General features: G+C 41.7%; 1 long non-coding RNA gene across 2 annotated transcripts in view; it reads left to right on the plus strand.

Moving 5' to 3' along the window:
• Positions 1–1,730: 1,730 nt before the first annotated feature.
• The window catches only part of LOC137637160 (uncharacterized), a 31,594-nt gene continuing 17,440 nt past the window's right edge, over positions 1,731–15,884 (plus strand). Inside the window, exon 1 of one of the 2 annotated variants that reach the window (XR_011043430.1) lies at positions 1,731–1,832. This is a non-coding gene — a long non-coding RNA (uncharacterized lncRNA). Of the gene's footprint in view, positions 1,833–1,885; positions 1,928–15,884 lie in introns of those variants that run through there. The other variant, XR_011043431.1, reaches the window with a different exon arrangement.

Raw genomic sequence — 15,884 nt, forward strand, 5'->3', positions numbered from 1 at the left:
TCTCTCTCTCTCTCTCTCTCTCCTCTCTCTCTCTCTCTCTCTCTCTCTCTCTCTCTCTCTCTCTCTCTCTCTCTCTCCTAAAATTCTAAATATCAAGCAATTCCAGTTGAAAAAACACCAAAGAAAAACTTAAATTTAGTTACCTAAAGCTTTGACCGTTATCCATGTATGCATGTATGTATGTATGTATGTATGTATGTATGTATGTATGTATGTATGTATGTATGTATATAGCTTCCCTCAAAATTATAATAAACTTCATTTATGTTTTCTTTTTCTCTACATCTTATATATATTTTTTCTTTTTCCTATGCCTTCTTCCTTAAACAGAACAATTCCTATTATCTTTTTTTTCTCTTCGTATAGCAAATGCAGTTCCTTTAGTTTCCTATTCTCGTTGCTGAGGGCTGGGCATTCTCTGCCCCACACAGCTTATATCCTACACTAATTCCTCCTATTTCAGGTCTTTTCCTATCATTTAGGTCTTAGGCAGTCAATGGCCTTAGCTCCATACATGATAACTGAATCAGGTTTATTGTCATAGAACATTTAATCTCTTATTTAATTTACCCCAATGTCTGCTTTTCTGGTCCTTTACAGAAACCTACACTAATATCTCCTACTTTAGGTCTTTTCCTATCATTTAGGTCCTAGGCAGTCAATGGCCTTAGCTCCATACATGATAACTGAACCAGGTTTATTGTCATAGAACATTTAATCTCTTATTTAATTTACTCCAATGTCTGCTTTTCTGGTCCTTTACAGAACCCCAATCTCTTTTTCTTATACGTATTATTTCTAAACTACCTTTTTTCTTTTATCGCATCCTTCCATTTTCTACTCTCTACTCTAATCTTGACCTTGATCTCTTCCCTTCCCATTCTACTTAAGGTTCTATCGTTCATATACATATTTTTCATCTATTTCCTATACTCTTTCATCCATCTGTTACTTTCATTCTCTCGTTTCTTCCTGGTTCCTTATTGCTCACTCTATCTCTTTATAGATAGATGCAAAGTTTCTTAGCTTATTCTTATTATTGTTATTAAGTTTATATCATCTGTGCCTTAAATAAATCATAATGAGGTTCTCAATCTTTAATTTTATTCCATTATACTTTGAAATTGGATAGGATAACACCTTGCTATCATCAGTTTTGGCAACCTGTTGTTGTAAAAATTGGCCTTTTTACAGGCCAAAAACACCTCAAATTTGGCCTTCTTTAAAATTGCTTGGCCTTAAGTAATACCATGAAAAAAGGTGGGCCTTAAATGCTATATTTTTGGCCTTTTTCTATTAGTAAGTTGGCCTTTTAAAGCTGTGGTTGATTAGAAGTTGGCCTTTTCTCATTTTAAATACCTGACTACTCTGCTGTAAGTTCTGAAACCAGCATTCGAAGGTCACTTGAAAATATAAAATATTTAATTCATGTTCGGAAAATTATGTACAATTCCATTAATAATATTTATAGAATTAATTAATATTAATAAAATTTGTCAAAATAATTTTTAACCATAGATTTTTACTATTAAATATTATTTATTTTTAGTCTCATTCGAGTACTTCAACAGTGTTGCCAGATATGAAAATTTATCTCTAGAATTGTGTGTGTTTTTTAAATCTTTTTATTATTGTAATTAGTTTTTTTTTTCACTCTATATGAAGTATGGTAAGTAATTTCTATGTGAGTAAAGCCTATAAGAAGAAAATATAATTGTGGAAATGGGGATTTTTAGGTTGTTTTGGGAATTTTTACACTAACCCATCTGGCAACACTGTAACTTCAAGAATTTACTTGGTGACAGTGTTGATTCCATGGGAACGATTTTGAGGTGATTATTAATTATTATTTAGTGTTTTCGATATTATTTACCGTGTAAGGACAGTGAGACAAGCTTCACCAACGAGAACTGACTGTTTATTCAATGTGTGTGTGTGTCAGATTGCCTATTTGTGTAAGACACGGGGACACGGGCTCTTTTCTTAGGCAGGCCATAAGAGAATATTGTGTTTTTGTTATATTTATATAGTAATATTATTGTGAATATGATGTCTGTGTGTGAACTTGATATGAAAGGAATGCAATGGATAGTGTGCATAATTACTTTATAGCTTAATATTTGGATTACGTTAAATTTAGATAGCCGAAGCTATTTGGTGTAAGGCAAAAAGTGGTGGAAGGTTAAGTGAACTGCTTATCCTCATTTAGCACCCTGGGATTTTTGGTTTTGGTTTCCCAGGTGGCGGTAATGGTAAGATACCATGCGTCCCACGGGCTGCAATTTGCATAGCAGATCCCAAGTCAATTCGCCCGTATAACTGAATGAGGGGCAGGGCACTCTCGCGTCCACCACGCATAGCAACAAGGGAACAAGGGGGGTGACAGGCGTGACAACGGAAAAAGGGCCCTGTGTGACGGTCTGAACGATCCCCCCGTCTCAGAATTCTCCTTGACATTGTATAATGGTTCTTTTCCACCATTAGCTCGCTTTGCTCGCATGAAAATAAATCAAGCTCGTATGTACTTGCAAGCGGTAATGTTGAGCTGCGCACGCTAACATTACAGGAAAATAAAATGTCAACATCGTATGCACTTTCAAACGGTAATGTTCGCTCATGCGCAGATTATCAAGGAGAATTCTGAGACCGGGGTGTCGTTTAGACCGTCACACCGGTAGGGAGACTCCTTTTTAGGTCCACGAAAGGAAATTTGTTGATAGACAGAGTATCGAGTAGGAGAGAAATCTGAGAAAGTTTTATAGTAGTAAGTCCCAGGGAAGTAGGAGATCGTGGGAAGGAATGTAAAGCAATTTAGTCAGAGGTAGAAGAAGGGCGTCAACTCGGTTTCATTGTATATTATTACAGGGCAATGTATCCTAATATTCCAACTACTTTTTTTATGGGAAAAATTACGCTCCCTTCGAAAATAACACTCGTTCCCGTCGCAAATGAATAGTTACAGAAATATATATACATCTATATCCGCCGATAATGGGGGACCCCCTTTGGGAACCCGGGGTTTTGGGTGGGGAAAACATACTGGGGAACCGATATATAACCGTAAATCAGTCCTTTTCTTCTCTACACATTTCTTTCTGGTATTTATTATAACCGTAGGAAAAGACAAATCAGTATACCTGGATATATTTGGGAGGACAAAGCTTAAACAGCAGGGAGAAGAGATAGGTTGAGTGCTAGCTAAGAGTAAAGAGAGCTAGCAAAAGTGGGAAAATAACAATAGTAATAGAATTGACAATAAAGTTAGAGTTAACGCCTAGAGCACACATGATGGGGGTAGAAGGATTGGAAGGATTGTGTGTGCAGGGAGTAGGGGAGGAAGAAAGGAGATAGGAAAAACAGGAGCTGTCTCCTTATGAGGAACACGGCCGAGTAATAACTATCTCCAATCAACTATTCCCACTTGCCCTTGAGTAGAGAGTGTAGGATTTAGGAAGGATGGGAAGGTTATGTAAGGTGCACGCAAGGAGGGAAGAAAGGAAATAGGAGAATCAAGAGCTGTTTCCTTATGAGGAACACGGCCAAGAAATAACTATCCTCCGATCAACCTCTCCTAGTGTGTTTGTTTATCGATTGGGAAGGGACGTGTGGGAAGTTATTCCTAATGGATAGAGGTAGGGATCCAGTTTGTTATATGAATAATGGGCTTGCAATTCCAACAGTGATATGAGTTACCCAGCTATTAACCCTTTTACCCCCAAAGGACGTACTGGTACGTTTCACAAAAGCCATCCCTTTACCCCCATGGACGTACCGGTACGTCCTTGCAAAAAAATGCTATAAATTTTTTTTTTTCATAATCTTGATAATTTTTTGAGAAAATTCAGGCATTTTCCAAGAGAACGAGACCAACCTGACCTCTCTATGACAAAAATTAAGGCTGTTAGAGCAATTTTAAAAAAATATATACTGCAAAATGTGCTGGGAAATAAAAAACCCACTGGGGGTTAAGGGTTGGAAATTTCCAAATAGCCTGGGGGTAAAATAGTTAAATAAGAATGAGTTTGCGTATGTGATAAATGTTTGGGTTAACTAAGGTCTCTAATTTAATCTAACATCTACATTACATTATTAAGTTATCTGGGAGGGGGATAAGAGCACAGAAAGGCCGAAAGTGCGTATGTATTTTCTAGTATGTGTTTAGTTACTTGTACAGCTGTGTAAGGAGGAGGGAGATTTATGGATCAAACATACGTGGGAATATAATACAGGGTGCGGACGGAAAAGTAGCATGCGCGCAGGCGCCAATTCGGCTTGAACTAACCGCCAAAATATGTGTGTTTTTATACACGCACAAATACTTGAATTACAAGTCAATAGATATAGGTAATGAAATAATAAATACATGAAATTGTAGCTCTGAGGGAGCGGAATAAATATATACAGTTAGCCACAGTGTGGCGAAAGGAGAATTTAAATAAAATAGAGAATTAGGTGAAATTGCTGGACGACGGAGGAAGTGATGTCCTTACAAGTACTCCCCCCCCCCCCAAGACATCAGGCGGCGTAGAGGGCTGATGAGACTAATCTTCGTATCGTTTCGGGCGTCGGAGGGTTCCTCTTGTTCTTGAACGGAGGGGCGCGTCGGCGGTCGATGTATGGATCGCTACCTCTCGTCGTCGTTTGTTGCTTTTCTTCTCATTGGGCGCCTTGTTTTTAAACATAAGACTTAACCGGTAGTTATATATATAGCTTACGTCCCTGACGTCAACGGCAGAAAATTCAAAACTCGCGCCAATCACCGATTGGATAGCCAGGTGTACCACCCCTGCGCCCTAGCGAGGTACCTAGGAACCATTCCAGGAACCCTCATATATTCCCTGCCGTGCTAGCGGCAAGATGTTGGATTTTTCACTCGCTATAACCTGTATATTACAGTTATCTTGGTGATGTACAATTTATTTTTAACCTTTGCTGGTTGGATTTTATTTTTACTGAGTGTTAGTGCTTTAACTAAGTTTGTATCTTAACAGAGGTAGGAATGGGAGTTTTTTCCCCCTACTGTAAAACTAACGAACCTACTCTTTAAACATGATGGCGGAGATCGTTCCACCATCTCTATGACGTCACAATCGTGTGATGTAAGCAACATACCCTGTAGTACTATGTAGTATGTTGCAGAATTATTTTCTTTGCCTTTTCTTGTAAAGAAGGAAAAGGAAATCTAACTTACAATAAGTATTTAGCTTTTAATTTAAAGATTATATTAATTTTTAAGAAATTTTTTTGTTTTTAGTATTCGTTCTTTAAATCATCGATACTATTTTCAAAGATTAAATAGAACTAGCGTATTGTTAATTTTCGCTGCGTTGTTCTCATGAAAATACGATGCAGTTCCAACAATTCTTGATATCGTTGTTTATTTTCTTTCGATGTTGGGATTCTAGTATTATTCGTATATTCACATATATGTTCCAATTGTAAAGTGTAGCAATCCACTATTTTGGAAACCCTTAAGATTTAAGGGTTGTTTACATATATATATATATATATATATATATATATATATATATATATATATATATATATACGTTATTGCAATATCTGTTCATTTTAATAATAACAAATCACTATTTTTGGGAACCTTTAAGAATTAAGGGTTGTTTACATTTATATATATGTTATTCCTATATCTGTTCATTTGAATAATATAACGTAACTTTCCCCGTAGTTGTATATAACTACCGGTTGAGTATGTATAACATTTATCTTTACGGGTAGTAACTACTGGGTAAGTGTGTTCAAACATTTATTTACAACGAAAATATCAGGGTAATATTTTATAAAAAAAAGAAAAAAAAAAAAAAAAAATATTGTTACAATTTTATATAGCAAGAACTAGAAACGATTTTGCATTCTCATTCAAGCCCTTGGCTGTAGAGAAAAGATCTATCACAACGGGCAGGACTAGTTATGGTCTTTTGTGTAAGAGTTAAAAGTGCAAGTTTCAGTGCTAAATTAGTGCAGCGAATTTATTCAGCACAGTGGACGTTTTTTCCTAGCCTTAGACCTCTTCCAAGCTCCCCAACCCCTGGGAGAAGGAATGTCGATCGGCCAAAGGAAACGAGAGGCGTTAGCTCACGAGCAGGCGTTAGCTCACGAGCAGGCGTTAGCTCACGAGCAGACGTCCTCTCGACATTCCCAAGAATGCTTGCCCTTGCCATGGGAAAGCAAAGAGCGTTGGATGTTAAGCTACTAACATTGCTGTTAGAGTTTTGCATTGCATCACATTTGCTGATAATAGCAATACTATAATGCTTACGAACCAACATAGACACGGTTTTTGTTCCAGAGCGCCAGTCGGCCATGAGAACCCTCTGATGAACCGAACGCGCCGAATGACGTAATGAAGATCATTTTACGCTCGGCGCTAAGTCTTTCAGGACACTCGGCGCCATGTCTTTCAGGACAATCGGCGCCTCGTCTTTCAGAACGCTCGGCGCCACGTCTTTCAGGACGTTCGGCGCCACGTCTTTCAGGACGCTCGGCGCCACGTCTTTCAGGACGATCGGCGCCTAGTCTATCAGGATGCTCGGCACCTTGTCTTTCAGGACGTTCGGCGCCACGTCTTACAAGATCTTTGTCAGTAGAAGACATTGGTGATCACTTTTCTCCTGTTAAATTTGAGATTCTCACAAGGAGAAGATCCTTATTCCTTTCGTCCTTCAGTTTATTTAGAAACTCATGAAAGTTTTTATGATTAGTTTCCAAATTATTTTATGCCTGTTGAATCACGTTCCCCACCCTCTGAATTTACACGTGGTCATAAATGAAGCTTTTAAGGATGATGGGAGACTGTTTAGAGTCTTGGAAAGACAGCTTTCTTTACTCCTCTGAATAACCTGGCCTCTAGATCTTGTATCTGGGGTACGAGATTATTTTTATTATTATCTCTAGCCAAGCTACAACCCTAGTTGGAAAAGTAGGATGCTTTAAGCCCAAGGGCTCCAATAGGGAAAAAATAGCCCAGTGAGGAAAGGAAATAAGGAGTTAAATAAATGATGAGAATAATTTAACAATAAATCATTCTTAAAACAGTAACAATGTCATAACAACGTCTAAAACAGATATGTCATATAGGGTGGAGGTCTAGCCACGTTAAGGTCGAGGACCTTGTGGCAGCCTCACAGAGACTGTTACAGCCTCCTGGGTGGATTGCTGAGTCTCTCAAGGAATTCAGGTAAATGAGGCATATAAACCTATGAAGCCAGCTTCCTTATCAGGTATTCCAGGATAGCAAGGGTGGAGGTCTAACCACGTTAAGGTCGAGGACCTTGTGGCAGCCCCACAGAGATTTTTACAGCCCCCCGGGTGGATCACTTAGTCTTTTAAGGATTCCAGACAATGGGGCAGGATAACTTTGAGGTCCGTGCTATTCCTAAAGGATGGATTTGAAATCTTTTTCCTAGGGAAACCTCCTTTGTTAGTATCTCTGATAAGACCTCTCTGCAAAACAATCTTTGCAACATCAAATGTCTCTCTTTTGGGAGAGGGAGACTTTTATCCGGTCCTGGATGTAACTGCTCTCAATGCCTTCGTTCAGAAGTCAAAGTTCTCCATGGAGACATTGAAATCATGAACTATTTAAAGTCTCATGTCAGCCTGGTCACAAGGCGAAGCAGTGTCTGACTGCTTTCGCCTTCAGGCAGTAGAGCCAGACTACATAACTTCTGGCAATCTTGGGAGAAGAGGGGAGCAGACCTTTGGTTAGTACATCTTCTGAAGGAGGATTACAATTTCCTTTCATAGGAAAACCTCCTTTAGGTTTAGCTCCAATAGATCTCTCTCCCAGATCTAGAGAGGAGTTTAAGAGGCAGGCTTTGCAATTAAACTTTTGCTAATGCAGCAGAATACTGCACTCGAGACATCAGAGCCTCCCTGTATCTGGATGATTGACTTATCAGAGCTCTTTCTTACGATCTTCATGAAGGATTTTCAGATAACTTTGAACCTTTCAGAAGAATTGCGTATTCCTATCAACAAGACGAGTCTTCTGACACCAGGACGCTTAGCACCAAGGATGTTCGGCGCCACGTCTCACAGGACGCTCGGCTCCACGTCTTACAGGAAGCTCGGCTCCACGTCTTACAGGATGCTCGGAGCCTCGTCTTACAGGAAGCTCGGCGCCACGTCTGACAGGACGCTCGGCACCTCGTCTTTCAGGACGCTTGGCACCACGTCTTTCAGGATGCTCGGCACCATGTCTTTCAGGACGATCGGCGCCACGTTTTACAGGAAGCTCAGCGCCACGTCTTACAGGACGCTCGGCGCCCTGTCTTTCAGGACACTCGACGTCGGAGATCTAGAAGGAGGCATGACATTAAACATGAGAACCTCGGACTTCATGGTGACACTAGTCGAATCGAATGTCGAGATCAAGGACGCCTTAGTTCCTATCTCTTTGATCATGAAAGTTTTTTGTCGAGCGTCTAGCCTTAGTACAATGCGGCGACATAGGCGGTGATCTGGGTTTCCTTGACGCCAGGAGTCAGGACTTTAATAGATGTTTCCTGATAAACAACGTTACTAGTTCCGTTAGATCTTCTGACATCATCACAGAAAATACTTTATTTATAGATGGTGATTCAAAGTCAAGTTTTTTCAGGCTTTTACGTCTCCTCTTAGAACGGAGGAAGCCTTCTTGAAACTGCAATCTTTCTAAAGATACAGAAGTGTTCTGCGAGGAAGTGGATGAGTATGTTGGGAAACCTCTCCTCTTTGGGAGGGGGTTTTTTCCCTGGGAAGACTGATTCTTTGTGACCATTGTTATGTCACTTTTCATCCTAGTTTTCCTGGACCAGGGTTTGATTCCCGGCCAGTCAGAAGCTAGAAGCTATGGTCCTTATGTGAGTTATCTTTATTCTCTCCATTTCAACCTCAATCATTTTGGGACAAGGAGAAGGTCTTGAGTCGATATGCATCTCTTTTAGGATGCCATAAGAAGTTGCCTTCAGTGGTGGTTCGATCCAGTCAAACCCAGAAGGTCACCCCTTTTGAACAGAGGATCTTTGACCTCGTGTTGTGTCTCGTCGCCTCGGATTCGGGGTGGGACCAACACTAGACAGTTGGAAGCTTCGGGACTTTGGACAGAGGATCAGAGGAGCTTCCTCATCACCCAAAAGAACTGTTGGCAGTCCAGTTGGCTCTCAAAAAGCTTTGAAGGATCAGTTTGGAACAAAGTGGTGCAGGTCTATGCCGATCACACCACAGATTTGGCTTTCATTGCCAAGCAAGTCGTAACCCACTCGAGGTTGCTTTACGAGACTGAGAGGAGTCTTCTCATCTGGGCTAAGGAGAATGTTTTCCTTCTAACAAGGTTCTTTCAAAAAGAGAAGAACTTATGGCAGAACAGTCTCAGCTGGAGAATGGACACTCCATCGAGAAATCTGCAAGAATCTGTGGCGACTTTGGTGTCATTCTTGTATAGTCCTATTCGTGACTTAACAGACAAAGAGACTAGAAACTTACTGCTCTCCAGTGCCAGATCTCGAAGCAGTCCTCATAGACGCTTTCCTGTTAGTCTGGTGCAATCTGGATGTGTACGTTTTCCTCGTTCTATTTCCTTTACAAGGTGACACAAAACTTTGTGTCGCACGAAGGGACCAGGTGACTTTAGTGGCCGCCTTTTGGCCCTCAAGAGGATGGTTCACAGAGATACTGAAATGGATGGTGGACTCTCCTAGAAGTCTTCCATTAAGAGTAGTTTTACTCAAACAACCTCTCTTGGAAAGTTACCTTTCTAGTCTCCAAGCTCTTCTTCTAGCTACCTTCAACCTTTTGAAACCTCACAGGAATAGAGGTTTTCGAAAGAGGCAGCTAAGTCTTTTACAAGAGCAATAAGAACTTCTACCATCAGGATTTATCAATCCAAATGGGAGGCTTTAGAGAATGATGCAGAGTCAACTCTGTTTTCTCTTCCAGTATCTCTACAACTCAGATTGCTGACTTCCTGTTTTACCTTAGAAGGAAGCTCATTTGTTCATCCTCTTCCATTAAGGGATACAGGTGTGTGTTAGCGACTGTTGTCAGACACGGTATCTTGGACCTTTCGATTGATGAAGTCCTACAGGAATTTCTCAACTTGTTTGTAACATCAGACAACCAGGATTCACCAGCTTGGATCCTGAACTCAATCCTGAAGTTCCTTATGAGTGACAAACTTGAGCACTTGCTTTCATCTTCATTTTAAGAACCTCTCGATGAAAGCTATTTTTTTTTTTGTTAGTCTTGTGACATCTAAAAGAATCTGTTAATAAATACGTTTTAGTAAGACGTTGGCTTTCGAGATAACGAAGCTATCTGCTCATTGCAGTTAGGCTTTCTCGCCAGGAAAGACCGCCTTTCTCAACCTTGACCTAAGCCTTTTGAGTTTCCGAATTTTTCGGATATGGTTGGCGAGGAGTTGGAGAGAGTCCTGTGTCCAGTAAGAACCCTGAAGTTCTACCCAGGCAGTATGAAAGGGTTGCGAGGTAAGTCGAAAGCTCTTTGGTGCTCGATTAAGAAGCCTTCGTTTTTCAGATGTCAAGAATGTCCTTTCATTCTTCATCAGACTCTTATAAGAGAGGCTCATACACATTACAGTGAGACTGGCCTCAAGTTTCTAAGGTCAAGACGCATGAGGTTAGTACTATAACAACTTGAATGACCTTCAAGCAGAATAGATTGTTGTGGAGCATTATGGACACAACCTTTTGGGGGAATAAATCTGTGTTCACTTCACACTATTTTAATCGTGTCCAGACTCTTTATAAGGACTGCTACATTATGGGACCATTCGTGATAGCGAGTGCAGTAGTGGGTGAAGGATCCACCACTACGTTCCCATAATCCCAATAACCTTTTCTTCTCTTGGAACTTTTATTTGTTTTTATGGTTGTTTGTGGAGACTGTGTCAGTCTTCCAAAATCATTGATTTTAGTCAGGTGGTCAATTTTGTTCCTTGAAGAGTGCCCGGAACTGGTTATTGGAGGAGGTTCTGTCATAATGAGGTATATACACCGGTTTGACAGTCCCTAGGGATCTTCAGCCCCCTGGGAGGATCGCTGGCTCTCATAAGGCTAGCAGACATAATGAGACAGAGAATCATAGAAGTCAGCTTCCTTATCAGGTACGAACCCTTAAGTTTGTTTTAATAACTCTTGAGAAAAATTCCAGATATACTAGCTGTCTCTAACCCTCCACCAAAGGTGTTAATCAGCTATATATACAGTATAACTACCGGGTAAGTCTTATGTTTAAAAATGGTATTTTCATTATAAAATAAATTTTTGAACATACTTACCCGGTAGTTATATATGATTAAAGTCCCACCCTCCTCCCCTCTAAGAGACTAGAGGCATGGAATATATGAGGGTTCCTGGAATGGTTCCTAGGTACCTCGCTAGGGCGCAGGGGTGGTACACCTGGCTATCCAATCGGTGATTGGCGCGAGTTTCGAATTTTCTGCCGTTGACGTCGGGGACGTAAGCTATATATATAACTACCGGGTAAGTATGTTCAAAAATTTATTTTATATTGAAAATACCATTTTTGCCTTGTACATAAAGCGAGAGGTTCTGTACCGGGAGCGTTTCCTTTCTCAAGAATACTTTCCAGTACATGGTTCAGGTGTTCATAGTACTTGTTCAACAGTACAGTATGCAATCAGACACTGCATGAGTTCTTCAGTGATCTTTGGGTCACAGAATTCCAGCTTTTCCATTACACAGTACCAGATTAGCTGCATGCCTTTTTATGATCAGTCGCAATTGGGAATCATGCGATTGGAAACCGTATAATTGGGAACCACACAATCAGAACTAACAATCGTTCTTCAGGTGATAGTAGTTTGCTTTTGAGTCACCAGGTAACTGGTTCACTTGTTCCTTTTACCTACTCCTTCCCAGTGCTCATACTTTCCAAAGAAGAGAAGGAAAAGGTCACTGACGGAAAGGACGATCATCCCGATAGTCTATCTAGACTTCAATTGAAGCATCAGCATAGTTTCGTTGGAGGAGCAGCGCTGTACAAAAACCCAACCTCTGAAAGGGTTCCTGGTCCGAAGCACATGAACTTACGCACTTGCTACCAGCAATCGATCTCATACGTTCACAAGATGTTTTGGTGATATCATTGCTCGAGATCTCCCTATGCTCTGATTATGCTCAACCTAGATCCTCCCACACTTGAAGACCGTTACGTGACTTGGATTTTCTAGACATCAAGACCTTCCAATTCGGTCACACTTTAGTTGTTGGAATAGGTAATTTCAATAATCCGATCTCAGCCCTTGTAAGAGTAATTAGAATCCACATAGTGCTCGCATGGTTGTCTACAATGATCCTCTCCAACCAAGGACCGTCATTTGATTACTGTATAGCCCCATTCCGTTCGGTTAAAAGCTGGCAAGTGTCCTAGGAGAGAGTGGATTTTTTTTATGAAACATTGAGATGATGTTATCAAGAAGTTCAGGAAGACTGATCAATAAGAGTCGTGTACACGTGACTCCTACCATTTCTTTGCTCGTGGGAGAGAGGGTGCGGTGCTAAGAATCTGCCTGTCGGACAAAGGATACTAGGATGCTCTCGCTTTGTTCGAGAGCCAGGAAGGTACATACTGGGAACCTACCCATCCCTGAGTAGATGAATCGGCAAACAGTACCCGCTACCTGTGCTCGTTCTTAGGATAACGAGCACTCACACAACGAGGAGGAATGAAGGGTGCTGCCCTTTTTTCCTCCTCATGGATGTTCATTCTCTCTCTCTCTCTCTCTCTCTCTCTCTCTCTCTCTCTCTCTCTCTCTCTCTCTCTCTCTCTCTCTCTCTCTCTCTCTCTCTCTCTTCGGGAGAGTGAGAAGCGGTGTGTGCCGACACTTTCCCAATGAGGTAAAGGCCTATCTGAACAGAGTGAACAAGTCACTGAAGCACAGAATGGCCCACTTGTCCCCCTCCTTCCTTGTGACATTCACAAGACGCTTTGGCGACTCCATCGTCGATTCAGTGATAGTAACAGAGATCAGATGTAAGATTCAGACATGGGGTCATTGTCCTTGGACCCAGAAACTCCTACCATAGAAGTTGCTTCCAGGATCAGACGAACAGCTTTTGGTTTAACCTTTGGTTGAGTGCAGTCATGTACTGTACTTCACCTCATCATTCCCAAACAATTAGAAGACAAGGCATTTTCTGACACAGCAGCCACCTTATCATTTTGGCTTTGGGTACTGATGGAACATGAGAGAAAGGAACACACTTATAGCCAGGCAGGAAAAGAGGAACTGATTATCCTGATAACATTCATCTCGGCAAACAGGCGGAAGTAACGCTGTTGCCTCCGCACGACCAAGAACTTACAACTGTATAGTACTGTAATAATGTATTCTGAGACTTTCCTCGTCATTGAGGGAACTCGTTCCACACAGGCTTCCACACTAGCGATTGTTCCAGGATTGTTGGAAGTATCACTGGTAAGCAGTCGGCAATTTCCCTTCCGTGTGGTTTCAGTATACTGTATATCTAAAGTAGGAAGATGTGATGTAGTTCTAAGGGAAAAGTATGGGAAATATGTCTGGGTAATAAGCAAAGCTCTACCTCCAGTTTGTTTCTTCATTATGATCAGAGATAAACGTAAACAAAACATTGGTTGCCATTTTTTATCGTGCATTTTAGCGTGTTTAGGAAATGCATAATATAAAATCGCCTTTAATATTTGTGCCTGTTTTAGTTTAGGGTACTGTAGTATATGCATTAAGTGTTCTGTACATTAAAGGGTAGTTTGTTAACAGTACTACGTACAAGGGAAGGTTTTAAAAGTCTGAATATACATGTTGAATAAATAGGTAAATATGGTGTCACTACTTCGCGGATTTTCACCTATCGCGGCCGCGTCTGGAACCTATCTACCGCGATAAACGAGGGTTCACTGTATTAAGAAACATGGGATGATGAGCATGGTGGCTGATTGATGATACAGTATCCCATCCTGGGGAGTTCTACTTGAACCCTACCTCCTGGGATACAGTACTGCCATTCGCAGACAAATGGATAGAGGGTGAGGCAAACCTGGAGTACACGAACACCTCAGGGAAGTGGTTCACTAAAGTAAAGCACCCGTTTTTCAACATACTGAATTCCCAAGCGATGTTATTGCAATCCTCCCAACAAGGTTTAATAAGTCACCTAGCAGCATTGAAAAACATCTACTACTCCTTCGTGACTTGCGTCTACAAGCAAAGGGGTCGTGTTTTTCAGACCCTTTGCGATCGGTCAAGAAGGTATGCACCTGGGCAACTAACAACCTGATAAAGCTGTATGCAAGATCCATTCCTAGAAGAGAAATGTTCAACTAGACGCTCAATCACCAGGGACACGTAGTAGGATCAGTGACTCCTCATTTTCATGCATGGTGAAAAGGCTGCTTATACGTTGGGTATCGCCATTGAAGGATCCGTTCTCCTACCATTTGATTCAGAACTCTGTGTACTGCTCTCCAATTCTAGAATATCTTCCAGTAAGCTGCTCTTCGGTTTCAGGGACGTCAGCATCATTTGGGTCACCTTCAAACACACCCGTTACCCATATATACCTTAGCCTTAATGCCCACTTACTTTATTTAAAGATTACTCAACAGTCTGTAGATGATTTTGGTTTCTGGTTACCTCGACGGCTTCCAACTGCCACCCACCGGGGGCATTCGAATTTGTTGATACTCCTCCTTTCAAGTATCAGTAGAGCTACCCTTCAACTAGTGGCATCGTGAATAGATATGTCGCCGGACAATGAAATGCCGTTCTGATCTTCCTTTGTCAAGGAAGCTCTGCTCAATCTCTGTGATAAAAGGGTATTACTCAAAAGCTAGTTGTTCCATAACTGAAATACAAACCTTAGCTATTTACATGGGGTAATTACTTCGGCGTAGCTGAATGACAAGCCATAAGAATTTTAACGAGGGTTTACTACCCCGCCGCTAGTTAGCGGGGTTAGGGAGCGGTAGCTAGCTACCCCCCCTCACACACACTGGTGAATACAGTACTTCACTTTACTTTTGGCTCGGGCGGAGAACAGACTTGTCTGCTCTCTCCCTCGCTTTGACTGTCATATTTAATATTTTTTGCTTTTTCTTTTCCAGTGTGTTTGAAGTTGGCCTCTACTGACTATGCGTACATGACCTGGACTTCCTGGCCGCCCTTGTGGGACCTTTATGTCGGCGGTCGACACCGATCCCCACACCTTGTGTCCTCATTGTAGGGGCCAACGGTGTGATAGCAGTAATGTATGTATCGAATGTAGGGAGTGGTCTACCTCCCAGTGGGAGAGGTTTGCCCGGCGCCGGAAGAAAAAGTCTAAAAGGGATCTTTCTCCTTCAGAGGCTTCTTTGAAGAGAGAAAATTCCAAGACTTCTTCTTCCGTAGCCCTTTTCTCCTCCGAAGCTCCCCCTCGAGCGGTCTCTTCCGAGAGGCCAGCGAGTGGTAGCATAGACCGTACTGCTGTTGACCGATCCCGGGGTGCGGGAGAGGTAGTTGCCTCCCATAGCGAGGCGGCTGCCCCTCCTCCCCCGGAGGAGGATATGAATATTGATTTACCTGTGTTTAATCATGATTTGTTGCAGCTTTGGGCTTCCTTGGGGCTGCAGGGTTCGTCCTCCAGGGAAGCCCTGTTTGACATGATCAAACTTGGTGCAGCTGTCAAACAATCGCCAACTACAGCAGGGATAGATCCTCTGTCTGTTGTTGACGTTGTTGTGACGGAGGCATCTCGTGGGTCTAGTCAAACCCCCGTTCCTGTTGCTGAGGTAGCTGAAGGCTTAGATTCCCCCTCCGAACACCTTTCGAGGGAGAATCTAAGTCCTACGGTCTCTCCTGCCGGTGATTCTCCCCCACGGGGGAGTTC

The sequence above is a fragment of the Palaemon carinicauda genome, unplaced genomic scaffold, assembly GCF_036898095.1.
Source record: "Palaemon carinicauda isolate YSFRI2023 unplaced genomic scaffold, ASM3689809v2 scaffold561, whole genome shotgun sequence".
Classification (NCBI taxonomy): domain Eukaryota; kingdom Metazoa; phylum Arthropoda; class Malacostraca; order Decapoda; family Palaemonidae; genus Palaemon; species Palaemon carinicauda.